Source organism: Cheilinus undulatus, linkage group 15 (genome assembly GCF_018320785.1).
Source record: "Cheilinus undulatus linkage group 15, ASM1832078v1, whole genome shotgun sequence".
NCBI classification, from domain to species: domain Eukaryota; kingdom Metazoa; phylum Chordata; class Actinopteri; order Labriformes; family Labridae; genus Cheilinus; species Cheilinus undulatus.
This window is the reverse complement of record NC_054879.1, coordinates 42,198,883-42,220,869: the sequence shown is the minus strand read 5'-3', so window position 1 is coordinate 42,220,869 and position 21,987 is coordinate 42,198,883. Positions and strand designations below refer to the sequence as shown.

The 21,987-nt window shown below is 37.6% G+C and overlaps 1 long non-coding RNA gene across 1 annotated transcript in view; it reads left to right on the top strand.

Annotated features, from left to right (window-relative positions):
* Window positions 1-1,420: 1,420 nt before the first annotated feature.
* Window positions 1,421-21,987, top strand: part of LOC121522799 — a 91,717-nt gene continuing 71,150 nt past the window's right edge. Inside the window, exon 1 of the long non-coding RNA XR_005993001.1 lies at window positions 1,421-1,749. This is a non-coding gene — a long non-coding RNA (uncharacterized LOC121522799). The remainder of the gene's footprint in view (window positions 1,750-21,987) is intronic.

The window sequence follows — 21,987 nt, the reverse complement described above, 5'->3', positions numbered from 1 at the left end:
CAGTGTATTTCAGTAGGCTACCTATTTTGATACAACTGCTGCAAAAAGTGGCCTAGAAGTCCTACAGGAACCAAACATTGGTAATTTTGTGTTTTTAATCTCTGAAAAATTGTGGATGAACTCCTGCACAAATATGAACCAGACATATATCATGCAGTTACTTAGAAAGATAAAACATTGTTAAGGTAAATGCAGTTTTAAATGCATTAATCCTCTTTGCTTCGCACCTTGCTGATGAATGTGTAGGTTATTTTTAAGCTGTGGCATTTTTCAATAGCATCAATAATTAAAATAATAGTTCTTACCATTTGTAAGAAGGTATGCAAATTTTTTTTTACAACCTTAAGGCCAACCAAAAGGGGAGATATAGTGGAGAGCTTTCTGGGGCCCAGCAAAACTGGGGGGCCATGAAGGTCAGCAGAATCATTGTTCTCTGTAAAGTTAAGCTGTGACAACCATATTTTATTTTTTACCTGAATAATAACCACTATTATCAAAGCAACAGTTTTTCATATATTTATTCCGCCTCGACAAAATTGAAACCCTTTTCTAAAAAGAGATTTAAAATGGGTTAACATGGGCAAAAAAATAGTCTGAAAGTGACTAAAATGGGCAGAAAAAGTGAAATAGAGGACGAAAGTGGCAAAAACAGGTTAACGGAAGCACAAAATTGGCTGGAAGTGGCAACAGTTGGTTTGATAAGGCAAAAATAAAAGGCAAACAGGTGGTTTTAAGTGGCCAAAGAAGGCAGAAAAAGTGGTGAAAATCAACTAGAAGTGGCAAAAATAGGCATAAAACTTGCTAGTTGTATTTAGAGATGGAAAAAAGTGGGCATAAATGTGGTGTTGAAAAGGGGTTAATAGTGACAAGATTGGTTAACAGAGACAACAGGAGGTTCATTGTGACAGATATAGGCAGAAAAAGTGGTGAAAGAGGATTCAAAAGTGGCAAAAAAAAAGGCCAAAAGAGGCAAAAAAGGGAAAAATGGGTAAAAAAAAAGTGTGATGAAACATGATTAAAAAGTTCCAAAAACACTTTACCAGAGGCAGAAAAATCGCCAGAGTGGCAATAGTATAAAGTGCCAAAATGGACAGTAAAAGTGTGTAAAATTGATGAAGGAGCAACAACACTAGCACCAATTCTACACATCCAACACACATATATTGATGCTTTCAAGAAGTCAGGGGCCCAGTCAAAACCTTCAAATGTATTGGAAGACAATATTTAGGCAATGGAGTCAAAAAACAAACAAACAAACAAACAAAAAAAAAAAACAGGCTTTGGGGTAATGGACCTAAAGGGCAACTTATGCATAATATACTTAATTAGAAATGACCTTTCTCAGTTAATCTTAAAAAGTCAAATTCATATATTGGTGGTGTACCAGATGATGACGTCTTTTTTAACAGGCTAACTTTGACCGCTAGGCATTAGTGTTGGAAGTCTGCTAAAGTCGTTGGACAATATTGTAAAGATAATCATTTCTACTTTTGTAGCCGCTAAAGGTAACTATTTTTTCGGTTAAATGTGAACCGTGGAACTACTCCGTGGATTAAAGACCGTGTCGCTTTTGTGATTAAAGGAGAGCTGATGATGTTTGTAGCGCCCATAAATGCTGACTCACTCCAAGGACGGATGCTAATAGCTAACGCTGTAGAGGACTTTCCGTTTTGCCTCAAACTAAGGAAAACGAAGGCAATGGGGTTCACAGAAAGGACATGGACTATCTAAAAGAGCTGCATTAACTCGGTAAGTGTTTCTGTAGTAAGCTAATAATGCTTGTTCAGTGAGCTTAAAGCTAGTGTTCTTCAAACTTTAGCAAACGGCTGCTAGCTTGTAATGTTAGCATGGCAGTGGCAATGGTAAAGTCGTTGGTACCCATAGCTGAGTAAATGTGTAAGTTTACAGTTGTTTTATGGTGATTTTGAGTTGTTTTTAATGTTTCTGGTTGTTTTCTAGCTTTTTATTTCGGTCGTCTAACAGATTGAGTTGTGCTTGTTTGTACGTTTAGTCGATATCTGTACTCAGGTTGATTGAATATCGTTTGTTCTGTTATATTATCATTTGTTCATGGTCAAAAATGTACTTGTACTAATCCCACACGGTTTAACACTTAGACCTCTTGTTCTGAAGCAGCATGCTTGAGGGTTGGGTTATGTCCAAAAGCTTTGCTTATGAAAAATGTGTTGCTGACAGGCTGCATGCAGTAGCTCTTAAAATGTGACTTTTTCTCATTGTAATGGCATGTAGCAGAGGAGTGTGTTCATGGTGACTGACAGCACTCCAGTCAGCTCCGACTGACAGGATAATAAATGAAGGGATTTTCTTCTTGGGAAGTGCTGACATTAGACTTCTTCAGTCAGGGCTTTGAGGAATGTGATTTTCTACTAATGTGACTCATGCTCTGAGCAGTTTCCTCACTGTGGATCTGTGCAGTGAGCTACTCCACATCATATTTTGTGCCATTAAGCATGGATTTGTCATGCCCAATGTACTCTGAGACTGACCAGTCCTGTGCTGTCAGTGGTTTTGATTTCTGGCACCAAGAATCATTTCTAGAGCAGTTAGAAGTTAATAGTAAAAAAAAACATCTTTATGACATGGCCTCTGAATTACTGAATCATTATGGTTCAGAGCAAGTTTTTCAAATATCTTGAAGCCCAGTATTTTGGATTTAAGAGAAAATTAACTACATTTAAAGTGAATTTCCTTTAAAGTGTTGATTTTGACAGAGAAGCCAGGATACACTGGGTGCAAGGAGCTGCAGAATTGATCTGGCTTTATACTTTGCCTTGATAGAAATATATATTAAGTATGGTGGAATTTTTGAGGACACCATCTTTCTAGTCCATAACCAAGTTTTGAAGCATTTGCAATACTGTGAGGTGTTTTTAAAACAAAATACCAAACTTAGATTTAGAGACATTAGAAAAGCAGCAGCAGCAGGCACGCTGTTTTCAGAAAAGCTCTTTAAACGGTTTGTAATTCTCCCAGCAGTAAGTGACAGACAAAGAAAGCCACTAATCTCAATGTTAGGAACATGAGTGAGTGATACAGTAAATGTAGGAGTAGGATGACATTTTGAGCTCACAAGACAAACTGATGCACAACATCAGGTTCACAAGGATGAGAACAAATCACGTTTTACACATTTTTTTCAAGAAAACTGACAATTTATATGACAAGACAAAGTTGTCCTTTACTTGTCAAAAAAATGCAAAACAATACAGTAGAGCTGACAGCCTCAAGTCGGTAGGTCAATTAATTGGTCGATGACCTCACGTTCGACCAAAATCCAATCGGTCAAACAATCGCACGTGGTACTTTAATTGGAAGAATCCATTTTTTGCAGGGGTGAGAAGGGAGACATCATGTGTTTTTATTTTTTCAGTTATCTAGTGTTACAAAATATGATTTACAAAAAAAAAAACTATGAATATAACTATTCAAATATAATTTACTCGTGCCTTTAAGGGTAATTAATTACAGGTTAAATACCCAGAAAGTCAAAACAATGTCACTAGGACCCTCCCACCTTAGAGGAGAGCAAAGCCTATGAAGCAGTTTATACTCCCTTTCCCGTTAATTGACAACATGTCGAAAAAGTCAGCGGTGTGGCAACATTTTGTTAAAAAGGATTAGCCTATTATTTAATTACAACATAAGGTGGTTGTACTGCAAAAAATCATAAGATTTTTAAGTTCATTTTGGTTTCATTTTGAATTTTAAGTACCACTTAAATGCACTGAATACATTGTTAGTGATAAGTTTGATGTAGAAATAACATGAAGGTTTTTTGTTTGTTTGTTTGTTTGTTTGTTTTTGGTCCGTCCCATGACCAATCGATTAGGCTAATTGATGATCTGGTGCGATTTTGGACGAGCAAGTTTTTCTTTGGTTGACTACAGCCCTACAGTACAGGTCCATTTTGGAATGTTTAAGCCTATGATAATCTTGTGATGAATGCCACTGCTATTGTTATGTCTTGTCAAGTCTTGACGCTAACTGTGCATTTTAACAGCACATCTAATCAAAATGCATTTCCATTCTTTTTGATAGTATCTCAGCCTTAACCTTTCACCATGTACTCATTGATACAATTCAGTAATATTGGTACAAGCAGTTAGATAACCTTGAACTATCTTGAATTTGGTCAGGGACATTCATGTCTTAGATTTGACCATTCATTGCAAAATGGAAACAGTTAAACTTGGAGCTTATGGCTATGCTATTGAGATGCTCCCTGATTTAGCTTAGCAGCATGTCAAAGCTTTGCAGGAAGTGCAATGCTAAACCCCCCATGTGAGGGTGAACAAAAAGCTTTAGGCCATAGAAAAGACTAGTACAATTTTATATCAATCTGCAGATCAAGTGTAAACTGAATTAAGGAGCTAGGAACAGAATTGATTGCAGATGAGTGGGGACCTGCTTCTAGCTGCTACACAAACTAAAGTGCTGTGGAAAAGTATTTGCCCCCTTCCTGAGTTCTTATTTCTTATGCATTATATTTTTCACATCTAAATGTGTCAGATCCTCAAACAAAATTTAATATTAGACAAAGATAACCTGGGTAATACACAATGCAGTTTATAAATGATATCATTTATTAGGGAAAAAGCCATCCAAACTTACTTGCCCCCTAAACCTGGTAACTGGTTGTGTCATCTTTGGTGGAAAGAACTGCAAGCAAGCATTTGCAACAACAGGCAATGATTCTTTCACATTGCTGTGGAGGAATTTTGACCCATTCTTCTTTGCAGAATTGTTTTTATTCAGCCACATTGGAGGATTTTCAAGCAAGATCAGTCTGTTTAATTTAATGTCACCGCATCTCATTTGGATTCAAGTTGCGACTTTGATGGATTACTCTAAAACCTTCATTTTTAAGCCATTCAGAGGTGGACTTGCTGGTGTGTCTTGGTTCATTGTTTTGCTGCATAACCCAAGTGTGCTTGAACTTCAGGTCACATACTGATGGTCGGACATTACCTTCAGGATTTTCTGGTAGAAAGCAGAGTTCATGGGTCCATCGATAACGGCAAGTGGCCCAGGTCATAAAGCAACAAAGCAACCCAAGACATCACACTACAGTCACCATGTTTGTTGGTATGATGTTCTTTTTATGACATGCTGTGCTAGTTTTACACCAGATGAAAAAAACTTCAACCTTTGTCTCACCAGTCCACAGTATATTTTCCCAGAAGTCTTAGGGATCATCAAGATGCTTTTTGGCAAATGTGGGACGAGCCTTTGTGTTCTTTTAGGTCAGCAGTGGTTTTGGCTTTGGAACTCTCCCATGATGCCATTTTTGCCCAGTCTCTTTCTTATTGTTGAATCTTGAACACTGACATCAAATGAGTCCAGTGAGGCCAGAGGTCTGTAGATGTTGTTCTGGGTTTTTTGTTACCTCCTTGATGAGTCATCAATGTGCTCTTGGAGTAATTTTGGTCAGCCATCCACTCCTGGGAAAGTTTACTGCTGTTCTATGTTTTCTATTTTTGTGGATAATGGCTCTCACTGTGGTTTACTGGAGTCCCAAAGCCTTAGCAATGACTTTGTAACCCTTTCCAGACTGATAGGTGTGTTGCTTTTTGAGATCTTTCAGTCTACTTTAGTTTGTCAGACAGGTTCTATTTAAGAGATTTCTTGATTCAACAGGTCTGGCAGTCATCAGGCCTGGGTGTGTTTATGAAATATAAGTCAGCTTTCCAAAAAAAGTTCATCACATCTAAAGTGGGGTACACACATAAAAATAATCGGGCTGTTTTTGTCCGATTTTCCCCCTTCCTGACCAAGGACGGCAAACGCCCGATTATCTTAGGTCTTATAAGATTATCTTATAAGATTATCCTGTGGTCTGCGGTGTGTTAAGAGTGAATTTGTCCCGATAATTGGCTCAGAAAACAGTTGGGGCCGACGATCGTAAATGTTAAACTTGTTCAATATTTAAGACCAAATATCTTCTTGTGTGGGGCAAGCCGACGACTCCCGAGTCATGACTCCGTGAATTGTGACGTGGAACAGAATGTAGCCAATCAAGAAGCGAGCTGACTGACAACAACCATAGACATTAATACGTTTATGCATATATAATATCTATGACAACAACTCACCTCTAACTCGCCCAGTAGACTATAAAGTCCATGTCCGCACTGTCTCCAGGATTTTTTCCACAGTCTTCTTTTTTTTTTTTTTTTTGTTCGTGATTTTTTGGTTAAAAATAGTCCCAAGAACACCATCATTCCCTGTTCTTGTATGTCCTCTTCCATGTTGTGTTTTCCGGTTGTCGCTATCAGTTGTTGCCGTGGGTTGTTGCTATGCTTCTTCTTCCTCGTTTTTATTAGATCACATGTGATCACGCAAGATTTCTTGCTTGGAGGACGAGATTCTAGATCGGTGGTGGAACAGAATCAAGATGTGTGTGGTGTGTTGAGATTATCGTAGCATACCACACAGTACGATTAAAACTATTCAATGCCTGATTTTTTATCTTCATGTGTGGGGTCTCTTACAGATAAAAAATCTCTTAAGATTTAGAAAATCCTTATGTGTGTACCCCGCTTAAGTCTTGATTTTACAAGGGGGGAATTACTTTTTCACATAGGGCCAGGTAGGTTTAGATGGGCTTTCCCTTTATGAATAAAATATCATTAAAAACTGTATTTTTTAATCTACTCAGGTTATTTTTGACTATTAAAACTTGTTGGATGATCTAAAATGCTTGAGTGTGACAAATATGCTAGAAAAACAGGAAGGGGGCAAATATTTCTTCACAGCAGATTGTTTAAAAATGGTGGGCGCATCTTCCAAGATAATTTCAAGCTGAGCATCTTGCTCTGTTGTGGTAGCAGCTGATCTGTGCCTTTGTACCAACATCATAAGACAGTTTTCACCTGCACTAGAAATACTGAAATGTTCTTGCATCCCGAGGCATCCCTAATAAGTATGGATTTGTATCTGCTGCATGTGCTTAATTCCACAGATAGTGCAAGTTAGGTAGACACATGTAATTATTTAGGTAATCCATATGCCTTCCTCTGCTACGAACAGGAACACATCATATGCTCACTGCTGTGCCTGTCATGAAAAGAAGGATGCAGGTCTTAGCTTAAGACTCCAAGAAAAAGACTAAACCTAGATCCCTCACAAATGATGGTTATCACATGTTGTTCATCACAGTCTTAACAAAAATTGTACCTTGCTTTCCTCTTAAGGCTTCTCTAGATAAGATGAGCCATGGTGAAGCTTAACAACAAATCAAGAATGACGAATGGCAAACTGTGACAATGACAATATAAACTCAAAAGGCTGACTTATATGCCAGTCTTTTAGTTTGTTTCGTTTACCTAAGAGGTCGGGGGATGGAAGAATTTGCAACTTCACTAATGTGAAGTTTGTCAGGATTCATAAGACATTTGATGTGTGGAGCTATAAAAATCAGTTTGCCTTTATTGTTGGTATAGAGGCATGGGCACAGTTTTGATGCTACAAACTGTGAAGAGAAATCTATGTTGCTTTTTTCCTGTGGTACTGTGAGGTCTCATTAATGACATGTTGCCAACTTTTTCTCATTAGTCATCTCATTATAAATCACACCACCTACCAGCATCAAACTAATACAACCACCTGTGTTGTTGCTGTTTCTTAGATTCAGATACATATCTGTGCATGTAACTGTATTGTCATCTAGTTCCTCCTTATCACAGTGTCTCCTCTCTGTCTGGGTTTTTGTCCAGCTGGCTGTCACATAATGTGGGAGAGCAAACTTAGAGATGACGTGCCCTTTCACATCATTTGTTATAATTTAAGTTTGATGAAATATGGGTCTATTTACAGTTCTATCTTGCAGCTTATAAATAAAACATTGTACTGTAGCAGTTCACACAGATATCTAAAGGAGTGTTTATTTTAGCTTTATGCAAATAATATTTAAAAAAATGATGTGGGGAAAAATAATTCATGAAAACATTGGTTGTTTTTGGATGATTTAAAGAAGCAGACCTTTTCCCATGGACTGATAATTTGACATCATATCTGTTTGTAGAGAACAGCTAGTGTGAGCCAAGACTAGCACAAAGAGACAATGCATGCCCTGTTTGTTAGAGCCTTGAGTCTCTTAGATTATTATTGATAAATTTGTAACTCTGCGTCATCCCCCAACAGTTTCCTACTGAACTAAAAGAAAAACTTTAACTGCAAAAATAATGACATCCATAAAATGCCCTGAAGAAGAATTATAAACTCATAATCACTGCATACACTTCTTCTTTATTATTAATGATAATTCAGAGGAAGCATTTGTGGACACAAGGATTGGATATCCAACTTAAAATATGATTGAAACGCCCCAAAAATGTCCTGTGTTGTATGATATTACTGCCACGTGATTAAAGTTCAAGTGAAGTGTGGCCATTTTGATAGTATTCTTCTTCATTGGTTTTTGTTGCTCTGGCCTGACCTGTTGCCTACAATGCTCAACACTGCCCCCATGATTGGCAGTGGTATTACAACTTTTGGTCCGTATCTGTAAGCTTTGAGAGAATGTGGACAAGTTTCTGATAAATACCTTTGCGCTTTAGCTCACACCTTTTAATCTTGTTGAAATATTTTGCAATTTAAGCACAAATTACTTTTTTTGCTATAATTGCAATTCCATGATTAAAAAACGCCACAAATATTCTATAAAGGCTTTTTTGTAAGATTTTACTAAGATTTCTAATGTCAAAAATAACATACAGCCCCTAATGCAGCAGACTGGAGCAGTTGCTGAAATGATCACCTCTTATAAGATTTAGGGAGTTTTGTGAATTGAATCGTGACCCCAGAATTGAAATTAAATTGAATCTTGAGGTGCTTAAAGATTTATGTCTTTACTACTTGGTAGAAAATTACTACTACATCATATGATTTTGTTGTTTTGATTGTGCTGTAATGAAACCTATACACACATCTGATGAGTAAGAAAGATCAATACATGATAAAATCATAATCTAATAACTAAGAGTTTATGATTAAATCTTGAGTCATGAAGTGAATTCTTTAAGTATTTTTTGCTTGATATGAATATCCCAGGCTCTGTTGTTCAAAGTGTACTTAATGTTAGCATCAAGTATTCTGGTCTGAGTCCTGATCATAATAAACCAGAGGGTTTAGAATTAAACTTGTTAATGAAAAATTCTATTTCAAAGTAAGTTAGCTCTCAATGTCTCTGAGTTTTTGTTTGTTTAATAAATCTTACAAAAGTTTGTCAGGCTCCATGATCAGTGCCGTGACAGTTGATAGTAGTGGCAGATTTATGGCTTTGCATGTAAAATCCATCACATTGGTATGCTTTATTATTTTAGAGAAAAATAACAGTTGGTTGTTGTAAAAATCCATCCAGTGTGGCTGTTTAAAAACCTGGCAAGCCATCTGCTAAAAGACTTTTTGTGTAGTTTAATGATAGCAGGCCAGTTTCTCCTATGTTTGTTATATTTGAATGCTAACATCACTTTTACTGTATGTTGATAGTCGTAGACATGTAGAGTTAATTTCTCGATTAAAGCTAACTCTTCATGGAGCTCATGGTATACAGCAGCCTAAAGGTTTTATGAGGACACATGTTAAATGTAAATTGGCCTCTTAATGTTGTTAAGTATAAAGATAAGTTTTTAAACCAACATATTTCTCATCCTTGATAGAAACCTTTGATTTGGAGCAGGGTTTAAACTACTTAGCAGACCTTCTGTACATCTGAGGTGCCCCAGCTCTGATTATCAGGCTACTGTTTTTTGTAACATATAGCATTTTAATGCTTTTAAAGAACCCTCTGTTTTTTATCTTTCTATGATAGCTAATTATAAATGTTAATAACGAACCAACACTAATTCTCTCTGACTCTAACTGTGCTTTTAAATTCATCTTTGTAACCTGTGATGATGAATTTGCAAATGGAAGAACTTTTATGAGGTGCAAATTACAGGTGAGGGTCATTAAAGATGATGGAGGGTGATCTGATGAGTTTAATGCTCACCTTTGTCTAATATTGGGATATTACCCTCCACCCAACTAGCTTTTTAATGTTCCTGCCTTTCAGCCTTTAACACAAATTAGCCAAACTTACCCTGACCTCAATATCTCTTAATTTGCAGGAGGACAGACCTTCAGTGAATCGCTGCTCACACTAGCTTTTAGCTACATTATAAACCATGTCATATTTAATCATAGTGTGCAGTTTTGTACTTCTTTTGTCTGGAATGTAAAAATTGAACTCACTTTAGGCTCAAATGAGAACAGTTTTAATTTTTTAAAATTGTGCCGCAAAAACAAGTCATTGATTTTATGTTGGATGTTGTATAAAGCATGCTGGAGCTGTTTTGTTGACTTAAATAAAATAAAAGATATCTGAAGTTTTTAATTAAACTAACCGCAAATCACAACAAAAGTTGTGAGCTTTTGATTTGTTAAACTCAGTAGTAAACTGGAAATACATCAGTAAAAAGTATGTGGAAAGTAAAAGGATGTAGAGGCATCATATATTTGACATGGATTCAGCAACATTTCGGTTTACCTTTGTAATCAGCTGATATTGACCTTCATGACAAATATTAAGTGATCTCTATCCTGATGACATACAGTGGCTATTGGAAAACAATGTGCTAAGTTTTATCTGTTGTGTCCAAACTGCTGAATAATAATTTTAAATATATATATATATCTATATATAACGCAGAAGAAATCCCCTGTTGGACAAAGTCTGATCTATTTTTATGGTATAGGAAAGAAAAAATTGGATTTTGGACATTTTGGAGTCTTACATCAAAAGAAGAAATTAAAAAGTAACATTTGTAGTAGTATTGGCAAAATTTATATTTTACATATCGATCATGAGCCTGAATTTTCACAGTGAGTACATTTCTATTAATCACATATGAATAGAATTAAATATGCTTATTTTGTGAAGGAGATGTTAGGGGTGTTTGTAGTGACTAGTTTCACTTTTGTTTAAATGCAAATTTATATTCAGACTACTCAAAAAAAGCACTCAGAAAAACAGTAAAACTGAGTACTATTTAGGGCACTAATGGGCTTATTTTTAGGAGTTGCGTCGCCTTTCTTGTGCATTAACAGAAGGAATGAACAGAATGCATCTTTCTCTCTTTTCTCTCTCATCATCCACTGCTATCTGCAACTACAGGTGTCAGACACTAACCCTCAACATATGTGCTTAGGGGCGAGTGAGGCTAGATTGTTGAATACTTTATTGATCTTTACTGGCAATGTTATACATTTTAGATGGAAAAAATAAGGTCAGCAGATACACTTGGACATAGGTACTGCCTATTGGAAATAGTTGTAACAACATGCATGCATGTAGCAAGATCAGCTGCAAAATGCAGTGTGCAGTGCACTATATCGTCATTTTCTATGGAATATAAAAAGAATGCATTATGTGTGATTTTGCTGTTATACAGCCCCTCAGCATTTTCACTCAGAAATATCAGTAAATTCAGAACTAATACATAATCCTCTTATCCAGTGTAAATGTGCTTTATTGAACACTGGTGTCAATTTAACAGAGGTCCCCAGGTAATACTAATCCCATGCAAACAATTGCTTAGAATCTGACTGGCCTTCCAGAACTGAAATTATAAAGATATGAACTGTTTTAGCAGTATTTATGGTGCCTGCAAGTGAGAGTGAATATGTTTTATTGTGTAGTTACTAGTCAGTAAGTAGTACACACCCTATATTCCAATTGATGAATCCATTATATGCTAATTGTCTCATAAAGAAGTCAAAAAAGATTTACAAGTAGTAGGCCACAGAATTGATCTCATTCAGTAGTGTGTATCTGTAAAGAGGCACTGGTTGCTGACAACTAAACTGGAATATCATGTCCTGAAAAATGCATTTTTTGCATAAGGTTTTGCTTGATTTATAGCTAAACCCTCAATGTGAAATAATAATAAGATGTTGTGAAACCAGTGCCGTTTTTTGAAGGGCCACCCTCAGGAGATGGAAACAACGGGCGGCCCTTGTGTCTTACCTGATAGTTTCCCAGCTCAAGACTGTCCTGTTTGAAGTGCATCACTTGTGTTTGAAGACTTTGTTCGGCACAGAGGCTGCAGGAGGGACTTCAGGATCAGACCCTGAGTTCCTTCATTTCATTTACTTTCAGGGAGGGTGAAGGGTAAAGCTGATGAAACTTGGCTACCCAACTCTCATTATTTGTAAGGCCCGCTTGTATGTGTTCACGTTTCCCTTTAACTCTGAGCGCGGGGGGAAATTATAATTAATCTGTTAATGACAGTCGGGGCTGTCATAGGCTCGGGGAGTGTATAATAAATTGCTGTAATAAAAATTAAGATTGCATGCATCATTGAGGCCTTCAGAGGGTTTGTTTAATGTAGTTACAAAAATGGTAGCAGCTGATGTGGCGTCCACTGCTCTACCAGGAGAACGCTAATTTCTGAGTGACACTTAACCTGCTGTAGCTCAACCACGGCTGAGGGAGGTGAGGGGAAACCTAATGAGTTTTTCCTGCGTTCCATTTCAAGAACCACTGAACTGGATGGCCTGGTTTGTATCCAAAGGCAAAAGAAAGAAATAATAACTTGCATTGTTCAGGGGGAAATTAATTAGACCTTTTGAAATTTTGCTAATTCCTACTTCACATAAAGGAATTCATGATTGCCAGAGAATGATTGGTGATCATTGGTCGGGGCTCAAACTTTGAACAAATCACTACATGCTCTGTAAAGTCAGGTCAGGGTTAAAGGTTGGGTTGTTCACTTGTTTCCCTTCCTCTTAACTGGAACATGAAAGATGTTGCATCATCTGTAAAGTGCTCTCCAAGCAGTGTAGGACTTCCTCTTCTTTGATGAAGACAAAGCGCCCTCTGTGGAGCAGGGTCCAACTATAGGACTGACCTTCGCTGTTCGTCTGATCAAACAAAGGACAATTAATAAGCATTACATTGGAAGATTATTGTTTTGGATCATGCGAGATTAGGACATCCCTTTAAGTGTCTGTTTCTGCACATGCTCCAGTTCAGCTACTGACATACCAAACACAGGTTGGCTGACCAGTTTCCTGTCTAGTCACCATGGCTGTGTCACCTCTTCTGGCCCTTTCAACCATAGATATTAGTCAAGAAGCAGCCTTGGAACCTTATCTTTGCTTGTGTTGTTTGGGACACAAGGGGCCTCGTTCAGGGTTTAGCCTGCGGGCAGGCTGCTATAACGCACTTGTAGCCTGACACCAGTTGACACAGCATAGTTGCCCAGGTCACCCTACAAAAACATGGCTCCCTCTCTGGATGAAGACAGCGAACAATGGAGATATTTTTGTTGACAGACATCTCTTGGTTGCTCTAATTGAGACTAAGCTCACTCGTCCCACAGAGGATGGTCTCGTATTGAACTTTAAAGTGATAAAAGCCTTCCTGTCCCTCTGGTCAACTCAGTAGGAAACTTGTCCTGTGGTTGTCAAACTTTTGCTGTAATGAAGCTACTTCAGATTATGTTTTCAGTGAAGTTCCTCCTGCCAAGTACACACATATATTTGTTTGATAAAGACTTACTAGAGAAGTACACAAAAGCACTTTGTCATTAGTGTCTGATTTATATTGGACAACTTTGTAACTCAAAGATTATATTGAGGTGCGCCCTCTTCATGTAACTGTAGTTTTTTTCTTTCAGCAAAAAATAAAACCTGAGAAGTGTTAAAACAAAGAAAAGAAAGTTCTTCCTTAAAGTGACAGTATTTTGTTGGTTCAGTTTTTGCTTTAGTTTGTTGTTGACTTATCATATCTGAGATTGTTCTCTGACTATTACTGCCAATTTCAGTTTTGATCAAATGTAGAAACTTTACAAAATATCCCAACTTCAGCCAGTTTGCTTTTGCTCCAGCTGCCGATTGATTAAATTGGAAAAACTGAATATTAAAGTGTTTTTTTTTTTTTTGCTTAAACCTGTACTTTCCAAATTGATATTCAAAGAATATGTAGGTATCACATCACTTCTCCCCCACGAGTTACTGGAACCCACAAATCCTGTAATTAGATTTGTCAGTAAATTGACATAATGTTATAAAAGTGAACTGATTGTGTTAAACCAAAACTGGACTTTGAAATATTATACTGTATAAGGATGTTTCAAGGTGTCTATTTCCCTGTTTGGCTTAATGCCCATGTAAAATACATTTAACCAACTAGTCTAAAGAGGAGATCATGCTTAGAAAACAGTCAAACTCATCACAGGGTCATTGTGCCGGTGGTTATATGACACCATGACAGCTGGTAGCGATGCCAGAGCATATCCAGTGGACCAGGAAGCACATACAGCTTTTTTTTCCTCCAATATGAGAAATTTATGAATGAAAACAAACATTGGTTTTCTTTTTAGTAAACAGGCCTTAAGAGGTGTCATTTTTATTGAACAGTCTTCAGTTCAAAACAAGAAGTGGTTTTGAGAAGGAGGCCATGGAGGAGGCAGCGATGAGCGGAGCTTCTCTAAACTTATAGCCTTGTGTAGCGATATCCATGCGGTGAGTTTGGGCGATTGAACTCAAAACCTATGGCAACCTCAAGCTAATACACGCAAACCAGGATGTATAAAAACATTGTAATTTAAAATGTTAACAATGAAATAAAGATGAGTGTAGAAAAAGGTGCATAAATGGTTTGAAAGCTTGAAAAGCTATCCTTACTTGACAAATAAAATGAATCACAGTGGATTGTGGGATATGTAGTTTAGGGCTGAACGATTTTGGAAAATAATCTAATTGTGATTTGATATGTGTTTATTCCTTAACTTTCCTTTACTCCTAAACAAGGGCTGAACACTTCTTTAAAAGTGTCTAATTCTGATGATTTTGACTCGTGTTGCAAATTGGATATTAATTGTTGCATTGAAGGGTTTTTGTCATACTTATATTTAATTTAAAAAAAAGTCCAAAAAGAAGAAGGTAGGATTTTTTGTAGACTGTTCTAAAAAATAATGGCACCTGAACGATTGCATGATATGTCATGCATAACATCTCTGCTGCAAAAAACTTTAAAACTGGTATTATGACATAAATTTCAGGTACAAAAATTATTGCACCTTTTGCGATTTGAAAATTGCAGCAGGCCATATTGTGATGTAATCTAATTTTCGATTAATTGCCCAGCCCTAATGTGGTTCCTTCATTGTTATAGAGAAAGATGTACACAGTCTAGTTCTTCCACTCTTTTTCTACATTTTTGAATACAGGTTTTGCACTGAAACAGATGTTTAATAGTTACGATGATTGAGGTTGAAGGTTGGCTCGGTTCACACTCAGCATGCTTTTGTGATACAAATTTTATGAAATGTCTATGGGGGATTTGAATAGAAAATTTTACCTCCGGAACCAGAGCTGCCAAGGAATGTGGGCTGGTACTGTTTAGCTCTGTAAGAAGTAGGGCTACATCAATGAATGCATGAAATAAATATAAACCGGCTATTGAAAGTGTTGGCAACAAAGTTGTTTATTGATTTGTAGTGCTGCGTGATTATAGTGTCACTTAGTGTGATGTGGAGCAGTTTATTTCTCACCCAGACGGCTGATAAACTGTACTTTCACTTAGTTTAGTGCTCCTCTGATAACAATCTAATAATTAACTGAAATAATCAGGAGAAATATTTATCAACAACTATTTCCCATGATGCAGACGAGCCTTGGCGGTCTAAAAATATGTGTCATAAAAACGTGGTTTAGTTTATGAGACTAGATAAAACAGTAGCATTGGGCTGTTGGACAATTAATCTATGATACCTCACTGTGCTCAAATTTGAGCAGGAGAGGAAGGATAAGCTGCAGTCACTGGGTGTCCGCTCATGAATGAGGGCTGCCCTGAAAACAAGCATTAACAAGCTAACGTTAGCTTGGTCAAGCAGTGAATGACAAATGTCTCCCCCTCATCTCTCTATCCCCACTATCTGTCTGTCTCATATCAGACTTGTATGGTAAATGCTGATGTACATTGGCTGGTTAACCAAACAGCAGGACCTACAATATCAGTGAGGAGAAATATGCATTATTTACAAATAAACTTTTACGCAGAAGTTGCTGCAGAGGCTCTCATTTTACCAGTCTTTACCTGTGATGGTTAGTGCGTAATTAGTGAGTGGTTGAGCGAGAAAAAGAGAGAGAGGGTGAGATGGAGCAGAGGGAAATGGGGTATTATGCTAACTGATAGCCTACTTGTACCTAACTTCCTATAGCCCACAGGCCTGCATAAAAGTCTTGATTCTGAAGCTTTTGAGTACAAGTTAAGCCTGAAGTCACAGCTGTGTACCTGCAACCCACAGACCTCACTCTCTGTATGACTCACTGTTGTGACAAGGTAAAATAACTTTGATCACTGACCAGTCTTCGTGTCATGTGTTCAACGTTGTGTTGCACTCTGCAGCCCTGTGTTGTGTTAATGTTGTGTTTGCCAATGTTTTAAGTGGCAGCTTTGACACACTTGTTGGGGGATGGGTGAGTGTTGGCCAGTTCATGCACGGGTTGTGCCATGATTTAGGGATCTTCCTAGAATATTCTCCCAGATATATATGTTCCTCTTTCTCATAAAAAACAGCATCTCAGTCAAATTCAGTGAATTTCCTCAATATTCTGCGTAGTGATGCACGATATTATCAGTCTGGTATCGGCAGATATCAAAATTTCTGCCAATATTTACATCTGATATTTTGCCTGTGTATTTCAGTGTATATCGCCTGTAAATTTTGTCCATATATACTAATAAATTAGTGGAGTTTTAGGCTGAACCAACAGACGTATTTCAGTTGAGGTTTTTTTCTTCATTTATCCTCATTCTTTAAACTTATAAGTGTTTGTTAAGGACTAAAGTTTGTTTCCTTGGCCATCCTCAAATCTTAAAATGTGTCCAAAGGGACTAAAATTTCTTGTCCGAAAATCATATTTAACTAGAAAAGCACTCGGAGGGTGCCATTAGCCCTATCTCCCAATAGTGAAGAATCCTTTAAAAAATTCCTGGATCTGCCCCCATGTGCCCCCCACCACGGCATTCGCCAATTACTCCCTCCTCAGTGGGGTGAACACGCGGTGAGACAAAGCATTGGCTTCACTATGGGTGGACTGTCATGGTAGAAGCATTGCCTGCCGGTGCCAACAGATGCACTGACGGTCTCACTGGACGACTGGAGGTCATGGCAGAGTGTGTATATTCCTCTGTTCCTCCCAGCATTGTGAGTATTCTCTCCACAATTCTCTGTCTTTCTCTCTGTTACGCTTCAACTCGTCTCCTCGACCGGGTGTGCGTATTTTAGACTATAAACTACAAAACTTTCAATAGAAACACACCCAAAATGCTGCTGGGATTGAAGTTACTCATGTCCACCATCTCCTGGTGTAAAGTGGTAACAATGCAGACCTCCGCCATTAGCCCTATCTCCCAATAGTACAGAATCCTTAAAAAGTTCCTGAATCCAGACAGTGATCCGGATTAGTCCCAAAATCTAATCAGTTCTTCCTTATGCCATTTCTGACATTTCCTGAAAATTTCATCAAAATCCATCCTCAACTTTTTGAGCTATGTTGCTAACAAACAAACTAACAAACGAACAAACCCACCTGATCACATAACCTCCTTGGCGGAGGTAAATATCAGTATTGGCCTAAATGAATTTGTAAATATCAGCATATCAGATATTGGCAAAAATCCAGTTATCATGCATCCCTAATTCTGCAATTATCAGTGGATTTCATTTTTGTTAAGCAATTCTGTATATGATTCTATGAAACCAGAATTCACAAGGCCCTAAAATTAAATAATAAGATAATCCTAACTTTGGTAAATGTTGTTTTGTTTCAGAAAAGAAAGTAACAGCAGAATATTTAACCCAACTTCCAAAAGAAGGGATTTGTTCTAAAATTTGAGTTCTAGCTGAAGCGTTCACTGTCAACGCTGTTATCAGAAGTCAGCAGCTGAAACATGGAGCTCGTGAGCTCAGTCTAATGGGGCCTCAGCGGAACAGAGACTTCAGCAGCAGGTCCTCCTCTGTGATTCATCTCTATTGTTTTGCAGGTTTGTTACCTTTATTTCAAAGAGCCTATGGCTCCTGCAGTTCCCATAACAATTATCACTTAATCGTCTGTCAGCCTGTCTGCTCACACTGTGTTGTTGTCTCCAATTTATATTCTTCTCATCTCTGTATTTACCTTCTGGGCTGTGCCATATTAGTTATATATAAACCTTTGATGCATCACCCACTGGCCATGAACGATAATTAGGGACCAAAAGGAGCAATGGGCTTAATTTTCCAAATTAAGTGAAACTTAATAATTCTTGCCTAAGTGCTGGCAGTGATTAATGGCTGTTAGAGGACTAGGCAAAAATGTTACGTACATACAGGTCAACTGCTTTTTTAATGCTGCATAAACAAAGCATTGTTGTTTTCCAGAATGGTACTGGCTATTAATAGACACATAATCCCGTGTTACAAAGAAAGATTCTAACAAGGAGAAGAAATACTACAGCTATACATTATTTTAGTCAAGTAGTTGTTACTGATGGTTAAAAGTTTCCATTGAGGAGTATATAGGAAACAAAAAGCACAATATATTAGACCAAAACAGCTTCCACCCCCAATGGAGCATCCACTTTTTCATACATTTAGGGAAAATATAATCATTCTTTTTAATTACTGCACCTAGGCACTCTATTAAAATTCTAATTCACCTCATCCACCTCGATTGATCTGTTCACAGTGGGTGGCTGTGGTGAATTGCACTGTATAATATTCATGCTGGTACGCCTTGGTTGTGCTGTGTGTCAGAAGCCATCTTGCAGCGAATCCCTCACCCACCTTGGAGCGCAGCCTGTGGAACTGATGAGGTGAAGAGCATTGCTCTGCAGCTCCATGCTAGTAATCACGGGACTGAAGAAACACATACATCATCTGCCACACAGGTTGGCATGGCGAGTGAAAAGCCTTCACATCACGTAAGATGTTGGACAAATGATGGCCATACGCGTGTTTGTCTCCTCACAGATGGCTGTGCATCTTTAGTCAGGAAAAAAGCTGAGCCTGGCACTTATTCCCCTCCCCCAACCCACTCCTCTCTCTCCCTCTTCCTCTCCTCCTCCATCCGTCTTTTGTAGCACGTCCCTTTTTTCCCCTCACTCCTCTGCAGGAGGTTTGATATTGGCAACACAGTTAGTGCCCTCCACGGAAATAACAGTGGAAAAGATGACATAAATTATTTGCCAATTGTTTGACACATGCAGGGCATTGTCCTTGCTATAATCATCAGCACTCTGTCACCTGAAGGTATGAGCGGTGCCACTGCTGCTTTGTGTCTCTGTGTTAAACCTCTTGGGCTGTGTGGGGCTCCTGCTCTCTTCAGTAAAAGTATACGATGTGCCTATCCTCCAAGCAAGGAGGAAGCATGAATCACAATCAGGCTTTTATAGAGAAGGACTACTGCATTCACATTTAGACCTGTGCAAAATTCACAAAGCCTGTCCAGTTATTTAACAATAATGGCAACTAATGCTGCAGTGATCTTATCGACTGAATGACACAGTTTGCTCATCAGTAGCTTAGTTTCACTGCTTGAAAGAACACTTACTTAAATGTCATCATCTCAGTATTGTTTAAGCACCGCTAAATATTTAATAACATGAACTCATGTGGAGCAGCAGGGGCAGATAGCCAACATGCCTCAAGTGGTATTAAACTGACCCTGCTATATCGGCACTGAAGTACAGGGAAACTTCTACACCTTAATTTCTCTCTGGAGACATTGCTACGAATACAGATTTTCTCTGAACAAAGCCATTTCAAACCCTGAAGTTTGCTGTCTTGTTTTCCAATGTTAAAGGTGTTTGTTTTTGAGTTTATTGAGGGATTCACCAACCATATCCGACATGTACATTTCCCTCATAAAAAGCAGAAAGATGGCTTTAAGTCTGTCTTTATTTTCCCTAAAGTATAGGAAACTATAGCGCAGGTGAGTAGAAAAAAAAATCTTTTATTGCGAATTACTTTGACTTTTATTTTATAATATAAAAAGTAATATTTTAATTTTTTAGGAGCACAAATTACAAAATAAGCAAAAATATAACAATAATTTAATGTCTCTACTGTTAAGGTAATGTTTATTCTATTTTTAAATAATAGAATTGAGATGAATAATGTGAAAGCCTCATAATTGTAATTTCGCATGTGCCATATTTGTCTGATTGTCTCTACATCAGTGGTTCCCAACTTTTTTCCTGTGAGCCCCCCTTACTTGTATCGTAGAGGAGCTGAGGACCCCCAGGACCCACACAAAGAAAAGGTGATACATGGATGTCAAAAATAACATAAAATGTAAATGTTTTAATTGTTCAAATCGGTGTAAAGTAGGCTGACACAAATGTTTTCTTATTAACAGACCTTTGCATGAACTATTCATAAGTGTTTCATCTTGATTTTAGTACAAGTGAATCTAATTTTGGCAATCTCAAAGCAGACAGAACTCCCCCCTGAAATCTCTGGTGCCCCCAAGGTGGTCCCAGACCCCAGGTTGGGAACCAATGCTCTACATGATATGTAAATAAAGTTGCTTCCCCAGTGAAGAACCGTGCTCTGAACAGAAAAAAAAAACCTCCAAAAAGTATTAAACACTGAATGTCAGGAGTTAACTCATTCCACTGAATTTTGCACATTTTCATTATGATGTGATTGTTGTCATTGTAGTTTAAGAGACATACTGTACACTCTCAGTCACATGCTTTTATCTCAACTTACACTGATGAATCTGTCCAGGCCTATTTAGCTGTTCACAATGACTGGCATAAAATGTAAAAACAACATCTACTCTTGTCCCTGCAGGCACGTTTATTATTAAGCAGGCTTTTCATTTAGATAACTGTGTTAGCTGCATTCTTACAAGGGAAAAGAAACAGAGAAAACAGATTTTTAAGTACAGGAGTGTAAAGTTTATTTCCAAAGAGTTCACCACCATCATTGTGAAATACATTAGAGTAAGCCTTTTTAGGATTTTTCAATCTATGGGCCATAAATCAAGTTTTAAGATCAGTATTTTCACATGAGATATTGGGTTAAACAGAGGTAAGACTACATGTTTTCATCACATTGGTGTCAGATCTGACAGTCTGACAGGGTTTCAGGACCTGTCAGCCCCAAAATCCCATAATTTCAGCCTGTGTGGTGTGTTATAGTGAACCTCAATCGAGAATAATGTATGACACCTTACAGCCGCAGAGAGAAAGTCTAGCATGTTTGATTTTTGCCCTTACAAATGTAAACAAACCAAACGGTAAAGCAAAAAGGAATGATGAAGAAATGTTGGCAAGAAACAGCAGACACAACTCAACAACCCAGTTAGTATTAGCATCAGGCTAGCATATTATTCATCATAATTTTTGGATAGGCAAACAAATACAGAAGAATAGAGTAAATACATTATGTTTGTTTACAGTCTTTTTTCTGAGTGTTGTCTAGCCCCACATCTCAATGATTGATGGTGTATGTATGGCTCTGTTATCCCTTAATCTGACATTGTGCATAGTGTTTCATGACTTAGTTATAGTGTGCTACTGCAATTATACTGGACAATATTGCGCTTTGTGATTATGGTTTTATACATAAGTAGTATATGTCAACTTGTTTGGTTATCAAGGTAAATGTAGAGAATAGTGGTTTTGAAGTGTATATTTTTAAACTAAAAACAAGTTGCATAAAGAATACAAAACCTGAAGTTTCTACTTACAAAATAATTTGATATAATCCCCCCCCCAAAAAATGTTTTTCCTTTTTGAAAATAAAGTTATTTCTACAAAATGCAAATACAGTGGCACCATTGTAAACTTAAAGGCCTGTCTGCAGACATTTTTTTCAACTACTATTACTTTATAAAAATAATCACAGCCTTATTATGCAATAGGGCTATTGTGATTAGATAAGTTATGCAGCACTGATAGTTAGCACCATAACGGAGAAATAT